This window comes from Heloderma suspectum, chromosome 2 (genome assembly GCF_057233095.1).
Source record: "Heloderma suspectum isolate Gila_16-S chromosome 2, 16-S_ref, whole genome shotgun sequence".
In the NCBI taxonomy this organism is placed as follows: domain Eukaryota; kingdom Metazoa; phylum Chordata; class Lepidosauria; order Squamata; family Helodermatidae; genus Heloderma; species Heloderma suspectum.
Genome location: NC_139459.1, coordinates 103,831,799 through 103,850,133, shown reverse-complemented (window position 1 = coordinate 103,850,133; position 18,335 = coordinate 103,831,799).

Genomic DNA, 18,335 nt, shown 5'->3' with positions numbered 1-18,335 from the left:
GTCCATGTGGTGAGTTGCAGCACACAAGAACAGCCCACCATGTAGAGACCGCAACCACTGGAGCCATTGATGCAATTAACAGCAACAACAACCTGTATATGGCAGCCATTTCGTGTGCAGTGACCTCAGTGCTACCTGCCAGACACATAGGTATTGGCAAAATTCCTCCAAAATTATGGTTGGATCTTAAATGGACTGTTGTGCTGAAATATTCTCAGGCAACTGGGAAAACAAATATTTGGTTTGTTTTTCTTTAACTAGATAATCTTGATTTGAGACAATATCACCTTTCCCAAACCACCCCCACAATTAATAAGTAACTGAAATGAAAATCGTGTTTCTGTTAATGTAAAATGTCTGAATATAATGCAGCATGCTGGTGTCCCTTTTACAGACTGCAAACTACAAAGCAATGAAGGAGGCTAGAAGCTTTAGTTTCCCTTGGGAAGAAATTAAGTCATGCAGGAAACACAAAGCAGAGAACCTGCTAGAGGAGGTTGAATTTAACAGTGGCTGTATTATGTGGTGAAACTGAGAGACTGTTTTATTTCTGCCTTGTAATATTGTCTTGTGAAGTTAACCCTTTGCACTTCTTTGTCCATTAATTTTATGTATCAAATGTTACACTGCAATCCTATGCTCATTCACTTGGACATAAGTCCGATGGAATTCAATAGGAGTTACTTCTGAGTAGATGTAGTTAGGATTGCTCTTTTAGGCAGCGTCTGCTATGATACTATTGCAAGGTGGGCAAAATAATGTATTTCAAAGCCTCCTATCCAGAGCCATTGATCTCACACATCTTATTGCCTCTTCAAAACCACTCCATGGCCACATCTACACCAGGCTTTTACTCCGGGGCGGGTGCAAGTTGAGGTCCCTCATGATAGATAACACAGTTGTGACTTCGCAGCCATCTGTGGTTTTCACCCGGAAAATGCAGAGTTCCAAGGAGTCATTTTACTGTGATTTTTTGGGTTTGCTGTGGGTTTCCCCACGGTTGTGAGCCATCTGTTCCTTCCCCGAACTGACTTCACATTTTGCAGTGGGCGTGTTGTAGGCATGCGTAGTGCCTGCGTCACTCTGTGATGCCCCTTTACTCCCCCATCCCTTCACAGCTGCGCAGTTACAGAGGCACAGAGGGGCGATTTCATCTATTTAATCACACTTTCGCACAGTTTTGCAGCTTCGTATATTCCCAACAATTGTGGACTCAGTACACAAGGGCACCGGGGGGGGGTGGATCTTGGGGAAGGAACAACATCGCTCCGGCCACCATTTTGGAGCGATGGCTAGGCGCATAGCGCTCCTGCTTGTGAGTGCGAACCATCACGAGAGTCTCGGGCTGGGGAGCTGACAAACTGATGGTGTGGAAATGAAGGCGCACAAAACACTCACTTTTTACCTGAAAAGGGACAGAAAGACACAGCAGAGTCCCTCAAGTACAAAACAGCCACTGAAGTGTTGCACCCCCATGCTCACAGGACTGCACAGCTGTGCGTTTCAGTAAAATGGCAAAAAAAGAGGGCACGGCGAGTCTGTAAGGGAAGCACTCAGTGCATCATGAGTGTATCACAGGGCATGCTGACTCGAAGCCACATTGCTGCACGGTTGCGATGGGGTGGGGGGTCAAAGTGGGGCCATATAGATGTGGCTTTCACTATGTGTTGAACCATACAGATGTGCAACAGCTCACAAGGAAGACTGGGCAATTTCCACCTAGCTACTGCATGCTCAATTGCAGAGCCATCTGTGATAAAGTGGAGAAAAATCTCCATATCTGCATCATGAGCATTTCCACATGAATGATTCATTATATGGCAACAAGCACCATATGGGATGGACTTTTAAAACCGCATCTACATGGTGAAGTTAATGTGTGCGCTGGCCTTCAGTTAGCGTGCTCCCTCTATTACCCATGGTTAACGCGTACAAACAGACTTGGGCTAAAAACATTGATCTAAACCAAACCTCAGAGTGCTCCAGTGTTATGCAGTAGCTATAAAGAGGACATTCAAATGACTTGTGACTGTCTACTACCCTAATTTCTAGGTTTCAGTATTCCAAAGGATCTAAAAGGATCACGTGGATAAACTATTTGGGGTGTTAATCAGTCACATTTCAGTCCTATGAGACTCTGTGAGAGCAAAACAACTAATAAGGTCAGTGCCAATCTCCCAGTGACTAATTTCTGTAAGGAGTGTTTTGAGGAGCCTGGAAGCTGCACACTCTAATGTAGATAACCTGGCTGTCCCGTATCCCATATATCAGGGGAGGGCTGAAGGTATATCACAATATACTGTTAGATCTCTTGGTGATCTGCAATAGATCAGCAACAGTTTCCAACTCCCAATGGTTTAACAATAAAGAAAACAAAAAAGGGCCCTTTCTCACTTAAATTAGGCTGCTAAACTCAAGAAAGCTTGGGGAAAAACAGAAGTAGGGTTGTGTGTAGGGATGTACAAAAGTGACTTACCTTTCGCGGATTATGTTGATGGTTGGGGGGGAGGCGTTCCGTCCCTCCCCCCAGAATCCTGGCCGGGGGGGGGAGGCGCTCCGTTCCTCCACCCGGAATCCTCGAACGGCCGGCTGTGCTCCATGGCAGCTCCGCGGAGCAGCCAGCCAGCCAGGCCCAGCCTGGCCAGGCCAGAGCCATCCGCAGCCAGATTTCCGGCCATGGAGGGCTCTGGGTAAAAAACAACAACAAAACGCGTATGCAAATGGCAGCGGCTATGGCCGCCGCCATTTGCGTTCCTTATTTTTGGCCGTCTTAATCTACATAAATATTTACGTAGACTATGACAGCGAAAATAAAGGGGAACGCAAATAGCGTAGCGGGCACTATTTCCATCCCTTTTTCATTCACCGTTTTAGCCTACGTAAATCTTTACGTAGGCTAAAACGGCGAATCAAAAGGGGATGCAAATAGCGCCCACTACGCTATTTGCGTTCCCCTTTATTTTCGCCGTCATAGTCTACGTAAATATTTATGTAGACTAAGACGGTAAAAAGAAGGAACGCAAATGGCAGCAGCTGTAGCCACTGCCATTTGCGTACGCGGTTTGTTTGTTTTTTTAACCCACCCGCCATGATAGGCTACGTAAAGATTTACGTAGCCTATCACGTTGTGGTTTTTATTTTTTTTTAAACCTAGTCATGATAGGCTACGTAAATCTTTACGTAACCTATCACATCTTTTTTTTTTTTTTTTTACACAAGCCTGGACTGGAAATGGTGGCAGCGGCAGCTGGTCGGAAGACCGGCCGCTGCTGCCACCGCCCGGAAGATCCACCCCAGGTGAGTCTCGTCCTGGGGGGGATCCGCGGGGGGGCGGGGGCATTCGGCCTCACCGACATCCGTGGCAGAATTCTCTGACATCCCTAGTTGTGTGTGAAAGGATTTGTGTGAGAGCTCCAGTCCTGGTACTGAAAAAAAGTTCCTGGGCTAAGCATGTGCTGAGACTGAGAGTCACCTTATTCCCCAGTTCTATGTCCGCCTTCTTGAGCCACTATTTTGCATGTGGCTCCAGTGGACAGCCCTCTGGGTTCTAGTGAAGAAGAAAGTAGATCCTGCAACTCTAAAATCTGCTCATCCCTGCCATATTTGTAATGGAGTTAGTCATGAGTAATTTCTTTGTGGGGAAAAATGCACTCTTCACATGATGCCACAGATGCAATTATTCTATTATCACATCACATTTCCTAGGTCTTATGCCTTGGCTTTGAGATCAGGATCCTGAGCTAACCAGCAGCCAGTGTTGGCAGTTTTGTGACACTGTTGTCATACATAAACATTTGTGGGACACTCGGGCTCTAGAACAGGGGTCCCCGACCTTTTTCAGCCTGTGGGTGCACTTGAAATTCTGATAAAGTGCCATGAGTACCAGTGACAAAATGGCTGCCATGAAGGGGCCATGGCTAGTCACATAATGGCCACCATAGGGGCACAGCTACTCACAAAATGGCCATCGTGGGGTGGGGTGGGGTCAGGTCAGAAAGCAGTCAGGTGGGCAAGCAAGTGGGGAGAGGCTCTGGCTTCTCCCTTCCCCTAATAAAGGCCTCTGTTGCCACGCAGCGCAACAAACAAACAAATGGGGCTGAGTGGGGCAGCCAGCAAGCCCAGAAATCCAGCACACACAATGAACAAAAATAGTGCAGGCGTGTGAGGGAGCACATAGCAAAATCCTTAACTTTGCACATGCTCTCCAATTGCACCAAACAACATCCACAGTGTCACAGAAAAATCAAGGCAGGTGGCCATGAGGAGGAATAGCCCAACCCAAACACAAAGCCTGGAGGTAAAGCAATGTGGGCAGATGAGTGAACAGGTTGGACATTCCATTTCTTTACCCACCCACCCGCAAAAAACAAACAGAAGGGCACAGAGAACAAGCGCCATACCTCCCGACTCACAAAAGTAAAGGGTTGGAGACCAAGCACCATCCCCCTCACCCCGCGAAATGCAAATAGGAGGGTGGGCAAGCAGGCAGAAAATGCCCTCCCTTTGCTTGTGCTTCCCTCTCAGATGCAAAAGACCCCAGCCCACTCAGTCCCATACCCATACTGCTGGTTTGCAACACTTACCTTCCCCTTCCAACACAGCCACCCACCACTCACACCTACTCCTAGCAGGCACAGAATGGGAGTAAGGAAATCTGTTTGTAACCTATTACCTTGGCCAATCAGAGAGCAAGGGGCGTGTCAAAATGGCAAATTGAGGTTGTTGTTCAGTCGTGTCCGACTCTTTGTGACCCCATGGACCATAGCAGCCAGGCCTTCCTGTCCTCCGCTCTCTCCCGGAATTGAGGTACATAGACTTAGAATTAAAGAGAAACCAGGTTCATAGACTTAAAAATATAGACCAACCAGAAAGTTAGCAGACATGCCTTGTATACATAGAAATCACCATGAGGGTGCAATTAAAGGCCTTGTGGGCACACCTGTGCCCTCGGAAGCCCTGTTGGGGACCCCTGCTCTAGGAAGCTCTGGTAGCTAGCAAACAGGTAGAGGCCCATGGAAACTCATCTTAGCCCTACACGTGTATATTCTCTTATTTCTTTCCTTCTGAACATGATTTATAAACTGCATTTCTACCATCCAGATGCCCGGGTCAGTGTACAATATAACAAAACCATGAGTTGTATCCAGTGTTAGCCCTACTTAAAGTTGCCCCCTTGAAATGAATGGGACTTAAGTTAGAACCCTATAACTGGATAAACCACTCACTAACAGTTAAATAAAACCAATCACTGAGAAATACAAATCAATAAGCACTAGTAATAAAGCAAAAATAATACAAAAGAAAACAGCTACTGGATTATAACCAGTGAAACCAAGAAGTTCCTGATAGAACAGAGGTTTCTTTCTAACTTTCCAAAATGCATTAGGGGAAAGGCTTGGCGGGCTTCCCTGGAGAGGGCATTCAGTGAATTGTGGGGCCACTACTTCAGAAACTCTGCTGCAGGTCATTATAGAACGTACTTCTTGAGAAGATGGCATCCAATTCAAAATTTTAAAAGGGCAAAGTAGGAGGTGTCCTGGCAGGGGCAGGGATGGGTGTTTAAGCTTAATCCAGAAATTGATCAAAATCGATCATTTAAAGATGGATAGCAAAATACAATAGATCTTATGGTCTTTGGATGGAAAAGGAAGAGACATTTAAGGCACAATCCTATGCATGTTTCGGCAGAAAAAAAGGTCCTACAACCCCCAGCATTCCTCAGCCATGGCTAGCTGGGAGTTGTAGGGCTTTTTTCTGTCTGAACATACCTAGGATTGTGCCCTTAATTGTTCATTGCACTAAGCCTTTGCCAACCTGGGACCTTGCAGATTAGTTTATTACAACCCCTATCATCCCCATCCAACATGGCAGTTGGCCAGTGATGGCATTTGCAGTCAACTCGTCTGGAGGGTGCCAGGTTTGAGAAGGCTGCCTGACTAAAACAAACCAATTAAATTGCTGTTTCCCTTGATTGTGTTGTCCTAGTAGTTATTTGATGTAATTAGAAGATAAGGTTAATACCTTAGGCACTTATTGCAAAATAACAGGCCACTGGGGCCCATGGTGGGGGGGCCAGGCAGTTTCTTTGCAGGGAAGCGTCAATGCTCACAGTGGCTTTGCAATCTTCTATTTAGAAATTATTACTGAAGATTATTATCCCACTCCTGATCCATGGGTGCTGTAACGAGCATGTGTTCCCCGTGAACAAGAGAGGAAGATGGGAACTTTGAGCTGTTCAGCAAGAGGAGACCGATCTTTTTACGCCATTAAGAAGCAAGTTGAACTGCTGAGCCGCGTATTTGCAATAGTTCCCAGAATGCCTTTTTATAAAGGACATTGGCGATAAGGGTAGAAGTGTTAATTCTTCTGGCTTCCGAGCTGAGACTCTACGAGGGCCAATGGCATCTATTTGATACTGTCACAGCAAGTAAGGTCACGAGAGGCTGCCGTTTCACACCCTCCCCTTTCCTAAGTGGGGCAGAGCTCCAGTCTTTTGAGGATTAAATTTCCTTTGCCGGACTAAGCATTTGAAGATATATGGTGCTTTATGATAACTTCATTTACAGATATAGGTAAAGACAGGTTGCTTACCTGTAACTGTGGCTTTTCCAGTGGTCATCTGTGGACTCATGCATAGGGGTTATGTGCCTGCACAGAACAGTCACTTGGAACATTCTAGAGCTAGAGAGTTTTAGGCAGGAGCCCTGCCCACATCTACGTGTGCTCAGGCCTTGGCTCCTGCCTGCCACTCATTTCCAAGTCTGCCGTGGTGGAAGAATAAATTAAGAGCGAGGCATTGAACCAGGGAGGAGAGAGAGATGTGAGTAGGTTGTCAGTTCAGATGACTGCTTGAAGAACCTCAGGTACAGGTAAGCAACCTGTCCTCCTCCTTGGTTGTCTCCAAGACTCACATGTATGGGTGACTGGTAAGTGGGAAACTTACCAGAGGAGGGAAATGTCACGCCAGGATTGTAGAGAGGACCTCCCTGCCAAAAGCTGCATCTGTATGAGGTCTGATGTCCAAGTGGTAGTGCTTGATGAACGTTGAGGGTTGAGCCCACGTTGCAGCAGGGGAAGTGGGATCCCCCTGAGAAAGGCAGTCAACAATGCCATAGCCCTTGCTGAGTGGCTGTAAACATGCAGGGGAGCCAGAAGATGAGTGAACTGGTAAGCAAGGAGTGTGGTCAACACAACCAACTTAAGTGTTGTGGGTATATGGGGTGTCCTTTCCTTCCTTGCACCCAAATGGCATGTGAACAGCTGAGGGGAGGTTTGGAGTGAGGCCGGGTGCTGAAGATAGAACATCCTGAACAAAATGAAACTGTAACACTACTTTTGGTTACAAAACCATCCCTGTGGAACATCAAGTATGGCTGATCGTGGCAAAGAGCGCAGAGCTCACCTGCCCTGCATGCCAAAGTAATGGTGGTGAGTAAAGCTACCTTCATAGGTCAGTTGTAGCCATCAGTTCAAAGAGTACTTGAAAGGTTGTCACAGAGAGGAAGGCCGGGATCTCTTCTCGATCATCCCAGAGTGCAGGACACGGAATCATGGGCTCAAGTTACAGGAAGCCAGATTCCGGCTGAACATCAGGAAAAACGCCCTGTTAGAGCAACACGGCAATGGAACCAATTACCTAGGGAGGTGGTGGGCTCTCCCACACTGGAGGCGTTCAAGATGAGGCTGGAAAGCCATCTGTCAGGGATGCTCTGACTTGGATTCCTGCATTGAGCAGGGGGTTGGACTCGATGGCCTTGTAGGCCCCTTCCAACCCTGCTATTCTATGATTCTATGAGTTTCACTGCTAAGTGAACTGTTTCACTATTTCACTGAGGAGCTTGGAGCAGCCATTTTATTTTTCCACATAGACCTTCAGTGATCATACCTCAGGGGCATTGTGGGAAATTAGAATAGTAGGCAGCTCCCAGAGCTACTGCTTGAATGGGGGACACATCAAGCAGGTGTCAGAGTAGTGGTGGGCCTGGGGTGCTGTGTGGCAGCCTTCCCCAACCTGGAGCCCTCCAGATGTGTTGGACTGCAGCTCCCAGAATTACCAGCCACCATGGGCATTGGAATTATGGGATTTGCAGTTCAACACTTCTGAAGGGCACCAGGTTGAGGAAGGTTGGTTGTGTGCTGGTGCCCGGCGCTACAGATGAGGTTTTACAGGAGTGCAGAAACAAACACAAAGCAGATGGCACTGGTCCCAATGCAATAGCAACACCCTGAAATCTCTGTAGCTGTTTTCTCAGCCAGAAACCTCTGGGCAACTTTTCAGCTAGCTCTCAAAACTGCTTCCCCGCCCCCCAAAGTACCTTGGTGTACACACATACTCTGCCCCCCCAGCTGAGCAAACCTGTTCTACATAGGGATGTCAGAGAATTCCACCACGGATCTCAGTGAGGCTGAATGCCAGTGCATTTGGCCCCCTGAAATCCGTGGCGGAACGAAGCCCCCGCCCCCCCAACCCACGAAAGGCGTGCGAAACAGAGCACTTACCTGCTGCCGTCTGAGCTAACTTGTGAATGGCGGCTGCCCTGCAGCCGCCATTCGCTTCTTCATCATAGCCGTGATAGGCTACGTAAATACTTACGTAGCCTATCACGGCTAACACAGGGACACCTTTTGTGTCCCTGCAGAGGCCGTGATAGGCTACGTAAGTATTTACGTGACCTATCACGGCAAGCCAAAATAACAACAGCAGCGTATGCAAATGGCGACGGCTATGGCGGCCGCCATTTGCGTTCCCTTTTTTCCGCTGTTTTAGCCTACATAAATATTTACTTAAGCTATTACGGCAAAAAAAAGGGGAATGCAAATAGCGTAGTGGGCACCATTTGCGTTCCTTTCCCCCCCCCCGCCGTAATAGCTTACGTAAATATTTACGTAGGCTAAAATGGTGGGAGGGGGGGAAAGGAACGCAAATGGCGCCCACTACGCTATTTGTGTTCCCCCTTTTTTTGCCATAATAGCTTACGTAAATATTTACGTAGGCTAAAACAGCGGAAAAAAGGGAACGCAAATGGCGGCCACCGTAGCTGCCATTTGCCTACGCTGGTTTCTCCCCCCTGCAGGCTGCCCAGCGGCCGGCTGTCCAGCTGCGGGTGGCCCCGGCCAGTGGCTCTGTGGAATCTCTGCGGAGTGGAGCCGGCCAGATTAGGATTTTGGGGGGAGGTGCGGAGCGCCTCCCCCCCCCATGAATCACCTCGTCAAAAAGGTAAGTGACTTTCGTACATCCCTAGTTCTACAGCCTTCTGTAGGTTTGAGGAGTTCAGCCAACTGCTGCCTTGAATGCCCATTAATTTGCATTCATTTTCCATGGTTAAGCCATGCTAAACTAAAAGGAGCCTTGGAATTACAAGATACCATTGCTCATAAAATATATGTTTCTAATCAACCCAAGGAATGACCTTTGGGATAGTGACTGGGAGGTAACAAGAAGCATTGGCTGAACACTCTGGTGGCTCAGGAAGGAGAGTCTGTGGGCTCTTGTAACTTGCACAGATGAATTAGATACAAACAGTTTCTGTATCCTGTAGTTTGGAGGCTTTATCTGGCACATATTGGTTACTGTTGACGGTGCCACAGGACTCTCTGACTTGGGTTGGATGTAACGCTAAACCATATGAGTGCAAGCCTCCTTCCCCCTCCTTCTCTCTTCTACTCCTTTGGCGTAGGTGCAAGATCAGAAGCATCTGCTTCCATTTTACACTAACTGCAGCTTGTCATTTTGTCTGAACCAATACATAGTTAATTTGAACGTTGGTTTATCTGAACAAGCCAGGATCAGAAATCATGGTTTGATTCTGGTTTGTTCAGACAAACCATTGTTTAAACTAATAACAAACTGGTTAGTTTAAAACAGTAACCAAAGTTCCCAATCTCCTTCTCACAGATGTGCTGGAGGAGAGGGGAAGGGGAGCACATGAATCTGAGGCTTGTTCATGTACCAACTCAACTATGCTTTATTGTCATGGTTTAGTGTCATGTCCAGATGTTGCATCATTTCCCCACCCCTGCAGCAGGCCAACATGGCTACTCTTCTGGACACCCCTTTTGCTACAGATTTTAACCCAAACAAGACATATCCCTTCCCAAACATTATTGGTTACAAATATGCAAGCATACTCAAAAATATGTTATGATTGCTATTGATTCTGTGCAAACACATATTGGACATCATCACTGGTACTCAAATATTACTGGTACTAAGGAACGCCTTAGGAAGAGGTTAGTCATAGTCCCAAATAATGTCTTGGTTCCAAAGAGACAAATGTGTAACTTCCTGAAACGTCCATGGGATGTATAACTGTTTAGATAAGTTTGATGTCTAAACATACATTCCTTTTTGACAAAATATTTGATGACAATAAAGCATTAAAAAAATTAACAAGTTAAAATCCTTCCTCCCTGGCAGCCATACCCATGTGGGCTTATTTTGCATCCCTCCCGCTTCCAATTTATGGCACTTTTGATGTGGTCTTGTTATTCTCTCCTGCTCTTCAGTCACCTCCAATAATCTCAAGCAAGATGACTTTGGGTTTGTATTTTTTCCCATTACAGCTCTGTTCATTTTATTTCATTCTGGTCTGTGGTTGACCTTGATGTCAGATGATACTGAGCTCCGAAGCAGCAAAGGATTTTCAGCACTGCAGGAGAAAACCTGATCTACTGAACTAGTGCCTTGTTACCAACAGACATTTTATGTCGAGTCAGGAGGACACATCAAGAAACAGCTTTAGGTGAGAAGGTGAGGGCAGCCCAGGAAAGAAAGGAAAACATCAGTGAGTAGCAAATACTAAAGAGAAACCAAGCGGAGAATGTCCCTCAAGTGTAAGGTGTTGGGATGGGAACAGAAGGATTCTGTCATATCCTATGTACTCATAGCAAACTCATGCTGTGATTGTGGATCCTTATGTAGCACCATCCATGCACAAGAGGCTTGGGAGGACCCCCACATTTGAAGTACAAAAAGAAAAAGGAAACTAAGAGGACATCAACCCCCAAAGCACCCCAACAAGGACTGAACGTGCTCGGTGGCCCTAGAATGCAGACTGTTGTGGGGCAGGGACAGAAAATTGTCCAATCTAGTTCCAGCATTGGCGTCACCACTGTCTGGAGTGAAGGGCACATATATTTTTAATCTCCACCTCAGTTGTTTCTAATTACAGCTGTTTTATTTTCTTAGAAGTGAATGGTGCCTCTGACATTTGTGGGAGGAAATTAACATAGCCCGTCATAGTGATGGACATTTCACTAGTTCTTGAAGGAATGAATCAAGAGGCGACTTTCAATTCTAAACAAAGTTGCTTTCAACTAAGAACTGATTTGTGAATGATGTGCAGTCTTTTGGTTGGGGTCAAATGTTCTCATCATGTAGCTATATTTAAAACATTGCAGAGATTGACAACTCTAAAGGGCGACATCTCTTCATATCCTATAGCAGGGGTAGGCAACCTGGGGCCCTCCAGATGCTTTGGATGACAACTCCCAAAATCCCTGGGCATTGGCTATGTTGACTGGGGCTGTTGGGAGTTGTACTCCAAAACATCTGGAGGGCACCAGGCTGCCTACCCGTTGTATAGAAATCTGTGTGCCATTTTGGTAAAATGCTACAGGGAATTCTGCTAATGTCAAGGCCATAATGTGCCTGGTCTATGGTAGGCCAAAAGCACATGCAATGCAGGAGATTTATGAATAAAGATGCAATCCTGTACACACTTAGCTGGGAGTAAGTCCTATTGAACTCAATGGGGCTTCTCAGTAGACATATAAAGGATTGCACTGTTCATCTCCCAGTATTTTAACTTTAACTCAAATGCAGCTGCAGCCTCTCCTCAAATTGGATCAAGATGGTGATGGGGAAGTGGAGTTTATATTGTTTAATTAATTTATATTGGGGAAAGTTTAATCCTTTCCCCAATATGATGCCCCTCCTCCCAAAACATCCAGGTATATACTTAGATCTCCCATTTCTTTTCTGACTTGGCCTTTAGATTGTGATCATAAATGCATGCCAATGGGAACTATGAGTAAGGCTGCAATCCTAAACATACCAGAGTGTATTGGACCTTCCATTGGACACAGTAGAACTTATTCCCAGATTGACATGGACAGAAATGGGCAAGTGTATTTACAATTGGAGCTTCAGCCTGGGCTCCAAATATGCTGTTGGTCTTTTCAGCATTATCCAGTACATCCTGGGTAATGTGGTTCACACATCCCACATTTACTGCTTTGGGAAGTGCACTTTTGTTTTTCTTCATCATGCTGGAATAATGTAAGTGAAAAAGAAATTGTCAGAGAAAATGGCAAGGGATGTCCTCTAGTCACTTAGGGGACTTAAAGGGGCTATCAAGGTAAGGTTCTTAAACCTTTTACCTATTTGAAATAAATTTACACCTATTTGGGATATTGAGAAAAATCTCAGTGTAGATTCCAAACAGGAGTAAGTCATGGAAACAGATGTGCTATTCCAACCATTTTTATAGATTCCATTCACTCATGGTTTAATGATTTTTAAAAATTTAACAGGACCTTAATTGTTCTAGATTTCGTTCTTATAAAGATCACATTCAGATTTCAGCCAGATCCAGTGTGGAATTAGGTGCGTCTAAGACCAAAGAAATCAATGACCTAACTCTGCATAGAATTGGGCTGATCAGCTTTTAAAGTTCTATGGACAAAAAGCTGTTTTCAAAAAACCAGGAGTTGCTTAAGAGCAAACAATCCTCTTTCCACTGAAGTAAATGTGAAAACTCGCACTGCTTTTAATAGAGTTTCATTTTTCACCCTAATTTGCTCTTAGGACAGAATTCCTAATAGCATGAGTGTCACTAAACTCTAGAACAATGGGGTGAATATACAGCTAATGCATCATCCAAGAAGAGGTAGCCCACTATATAACTCTGCGCTGGTTAGAAAAATCAAATTTCGGCATCACATTCTGTGGCAAAGAAAGCTGTTGTTTATACATAAGTAATTTTTCATATATTTATCTTCATAATTTATTCTATTTCTGCTAATAATTGGTAAGGGTAAGCTCAACAGAGAACTGAAATGTTGTCCCCTGACCAATGAAAAACCATAGTGCCCGCACTCTCATATTTGAGATTTCACAGGGATCACCTGCACATTTTCTATCTTCAGAGCCATAAGAACTAGAAACGTGTTATGAGAAAGTCTTTGACCATCACCATGTTGAATTCTGTCATAAGTAGCGAATTCTTCATTTGTATGGAATAGCAAATGTTATTTGGTCTAATAAATCAACAAAATTAGGTCAGAACAACAGCAGAAGTCACAGCTTATTTGACTCAGTAATACCCTCATTCCCACTTACACAATATTACAACTGCAGTGTAATCCTAGGTATTTTTACTCAGAGGGAAGTCCCACTATGTTCAATGGGATTTCCTTTCAGGTAAATGTGCATATGATTTCATCCTTAGGATGTGGAATTGAGCCCTGCTAAAATCAGTGGGAGCTTTACTTCAATGGAAGATGTATTGTGCTCAGAGTATGTAAGAGTCAGAGAGATCCTCATTGGGTACTTATATGGACGTGGAGGAAAGCTGTGATTTGATTCTCAGAGGATGTAGAGGAAGTTGTGAGTAGACTAGAAAACTGTCCTTTTCAGAGTGTTCACCTGGAAGCCCCCTGAAATTGTCCCTAAACTCAGAACCTTTTCCTAAGTGTACCTTTGAACCATCTGTTTGGACAAGTCATTCACTTTCTTTGGTTCTGTTTTAACACCACTGAGAGTGAGGGCCTGTGATTTACCTCATGGTCATACAATAAACAAGTTTCATTCATATGGTTTCTAAACAAATGCAGTTCAGGAGGCAAGGTCATAGTTTTCATTGCCAGTTTTTCAGTTCCATGCAAATATTGTGGTTGATTTCAGGTCCTATTCCACAAAGAATCCAGGTCCCCCCAAATCTGTTCTTTCACTGTCATTTAGATGATGTTATACAGAGAAAAGGGAGCAGAAGGAAAGTGATGAAAAGGAAACTGAATTTTACCAGTTACAAACTTCTGTGATCCTAACATGGGAGAGACCAGAAAGTGTTATGACTCCACCTAATGGAAAGAAAGTAGCAAAAGCTGTCAAGAAGTTTGTGAATTCTCTAACAATACAGCAATCAATCAAACCTTACATGTGCCAATGTACATTGTAACATATGTTAAGTATATATAAAGGAGCAGTGGCCTAGCATACGTTTGTATCTGTGTTGCTGCTGTTATTGAGTTTTGCTGGATAGGGGTGAATGCTCCTTCCTTGTTCTCCTCGACCTCTCAGCGGCTTTTGATACCGTTGACCACGGTATCCTCCTGGACCGCCTGGAGGGGTTGGGCATTGGAGACACTGTATTGCGGTGGTTCCAGTCCTTCCTCTCTGGCAGGTACCAGAGGGTAGCACTGGGAGAGGCGGTTTCGGACCCGTGGCCACTTACTTGTGGGGTGCCACAGGGTTCCATCCTCTCCCCGATGCTATTTAACATCTATGTGAAGCCACTGGGGGCTATCATCAGGAGGTTTGGGGTGCAGTGTCATCAATATGCGGATGACACGCAGCTCTACCTCTCGTTCAAATCTTCACCAAGGTTGGCCGTAGAATCCCTGTCCAAATGTCTGGAGACGGTGAGTGGCTGGATGGGGAGGAATAAGCTGAAGCTCAACCCTGACAAGACCGAGGTACTTTTGGTGGGAGACAAGAGGAGGCTGGGGGATGTTGACCTGGTGTTGAATGGGGTACAGCTACCCTTGAAAGACCAGGTCCGCAGCCTGGGGGTCATTTTGGACTCCCAGCTGTCCATGGAGGCTCAGGTGTCAGCTGTGAGCCGGACAGCGCTGTATCAACTCCATCTGATACGGCGGCTGCACCCCTACCTTCCCGACCATCTGCTCCCATCGGTAGTACATGCCCTGGTCTCCTCTCGTTTAGACTACTGTAATGCGCTCTACATGGGGTTACCCTTGAAGACGGTTCGGAAACTGCAGCTGGTACAGAACGCGGCGGCTCGCCTGATTAAAGGCAGCCGCCGGCGAGATCACATCACTCCAGTGCTGAAGGAGTTGCACTGGTTACCAGTTGTTTTCCGGGCCAAATTCAAGGTGTTGGTTTTGACCTTTAAAACCCTATATGGTTCCGGCCCAGCCTATCTTAAGGAGCGCCTCCAGCAACACCAGACAGGCCGCTTAACAAGATCAGCCTCGGATGGCCTTCTCTCTGTCCCATCAGCCAGGACAGCTAGACTGGTGGGGACGAGGGAGAGGGCCTTCTCTGTGGTGGCCCCCACTCTGTGGAACTCCCTCCCTAGGGAACTCCGTCATGCCCCCTCTTTAATGAGCTTCCGTCGTGCATTAAAAACGTGGTTGTTCAGGCAGGCATTTGGGGTGGGTTAGGGTATTTTTTTTAAAAAAAAATTTATGGTAAAATTTTATTGTTTATGGTGGGTTGTACATCGCCCAGAGTGGCTGGGTGACCAGTCAGATGGGCGATTAATAAATTTAATAAATAAAATAAATAAATAAATAACAGTGGACCAGCAAATCAATCATTCTTGCAGTTCAGTGGCTTAGGGCCAAGTTAGAGATAATTTAGTATAGGAAACACTGTAGGAATATGAAAGAGCAACTTAAACCTTTTGGTCTGAACTTTGCACTTAGTATTCTAAAAACAATCTTAAAAATGTAAAGGTCTCCAGAATTTATTTTCAAGGTATATTGAAAATGTAGACCAGTAGATACACAACTTACTAATAAAGTGCCTTGATGTCCAGGCCAGTTCCGCAATGTACAGCCCAAGCATCAGTGCAACAATTCACCTCAGAAGAATTTGTCCTCGTGAAAGAAGTGTGGAAGAACCAGTGCTTTACAGACACACACACACCAAACACCGATTTCCTGAGAATCAGATGAGCATCACTCAAACCGTATTTTACGAGAGCTGTTTCTGGGGCAGATTCAGGTTTTAGACTTGCAGCTACTGTACAGCTGGCCTCAGAAGTTACCTAGTATCATAGTGAAACCACTTGGCAACCTTGCAGATCTATATAGTAGCCACATTCAAACCCAGAGAACAGCCATATACCTTTAAAGCTCCTGATGCAGCGGCAGATAAGGCAACCACAGCATTTGCTGCCCATTCCATGCCTAGTCCTCTAGTCCACCCCTGCTTGCCGTGTGACATACCTGGAGCCCTGACAAACCCTATGGATCACTTCTCCAATCCAATATGAGAACGGAAACAGATCTGCCTTACTGGAAGTGCCAAAGGGTGCTGGGAGTGTGCAACCTGTATCTAAACAAGGTGGAAGCAGGACTGGTACGGTCATGTGACAGGGAAAAAGCAGTACCCATATTGTGCAATGAACAGAACCTCCTGCTGAGCTCCCATTTCCCTGCATTTGGGTGGTAAGACCTCCCTAGGTGGAGTGGCTTGAGTACCAGACCTGGCCCACTGAGATCTGGGTTCCTTCCCAGCCATAAAATTGACTTTGGGCATTTACTATCTCTCAGGGTTGCTGCGAGGATTACACAGGCATTTTCTGTCCCCTCCACATCAGTCCATGGATATTCTGACTTGCTCCAAACCACATTGTTAAGTCCTTGCTGTTGGCTCGGATTTCAGCCTTGCTCCCCTAGGCCAGCCCATTCAAGTCCATGAGCAGCACTCGCTCTGAGATTGTAAAACCAGGACCATCCCTTTAAAGGGAAGCCCCTCCATGTTTCACAGAGTATCCAGCAGCTTACTCATACCAAAGCCCTCGTGTAGGATTGCTCCTGCTTCTACTGGAAGCAGCTGTGTGCAGATGGTCTGGGAAAATGTGGGCTGTGAGGCCCAGAGGAGCCACCATTTAGATGGGTGGACCTGCTGAGACATAGCGCTCATCACATGGTTTTCTTTAAAGATGTTCTGTTCTTTTGCAAACCTCAGGAATCCCCTAAACATGCTGATATGTATTTCTCAGTGGTTCTGTGTTCGCTCCAGTCCTCATCATTCTCCACTTGAGTGATGCTGTTAGCGGCAGTATACAACAAATGCTCAGCCATTTCAAATATATCTCTCCTGCCATTGTTGCCTGTTATGGGAATCGGGAGCTTTGGATTGTATCAGGGAACCAGACAGTAAGGGAGCAGATACAAAAATGCCTTGTGTGGTAGGAAGTAGAACAAAACATTGCTGAACAATGTTAAATCACAATTGGGTTTCATGGAATTAGAGGAAGAATATATGTAAAGGACAGCCTATCAGAACATAAGGCAGACAAAAATGGAGATTCACGATTTTAATTATGGTAGGAGAGAATTAGCTATATATATATATAGCTGATTGAACCTCCACCTTTGGATGTAGTATGCTTCTGAAGACCAGATGCGAGGGACAAAAAAAGAGAGGGCTGCTGGCTTCAGGCCCTACTTGCAGGTTTTCCCAGAGCCATTTGGCTTGTCCTTGAGGGAGATGGGATGCAGAAGCAGATGGACCCTGGGTCACATTCAGTAGAGGCAAAGGGATGTCGTGTTAAAGTGATGTGTAATTCTAGTGCAGTGGTCTTCAGTCTTTTCAAAACTAGGTTTTATGCTTAACCCTAGCCTGCAAATAGGTCCCACTTTTATTTATTTTTTTACCAGATGTGCTAGAATTTGTTATGGTTACTCAGTTGTGAGGGGAAAGCACTGTCTTCTGTATTATTTTTTCACAAGTAGAACCTGCAACAAAATGTTGCAGTGTGGAGTGCTCTTGTTCTAACCAGCCAGCTATGCCCTTCCCAGGATGTTCCATTCCATCCTCCTCAACAGTCAATAAGGATTCTGTGGCCATTGACCATGCTCAAACCTCATTGGGTTATTTCTGGGTTCCCTCCTCCATCACCTATGGGGCTTTCTCCTAAAGATTTTTTGTATTTCATCAAGCTTTGGGGATTCCCCAAGCTTGCCACACCTTGTGTGGGGATAATGACATTTTGGCTACATTCAGAGAATGTGTTCACTGTTAGTGAACACATAACAGCTGTGTTATCTCCCTTCTTCTGTGACTTCAGCACGGCAATGTGTAATTACCCTCCCTAACACCAGTGGTAAAAGGAGCCCCAGTCAGATCAAACTGAAATGGTGCACACAGCCCCCAAGCATTTTATTTATTTATTTATTTATTTATTTAATTTCTATACCGCCCAATAGCCGAAGCTCTCTGTCATATTAACTAATTCAGCAGTAATCAACAGCAAATTTTGCCAGTATATTAGAAACCTCAACTTCAGAAGATCAGTCAATTGCAGTCTTGTTTTCGTTCACTTTTCAGCTGCTTTTCAAGCTGCTAACATTAGAGA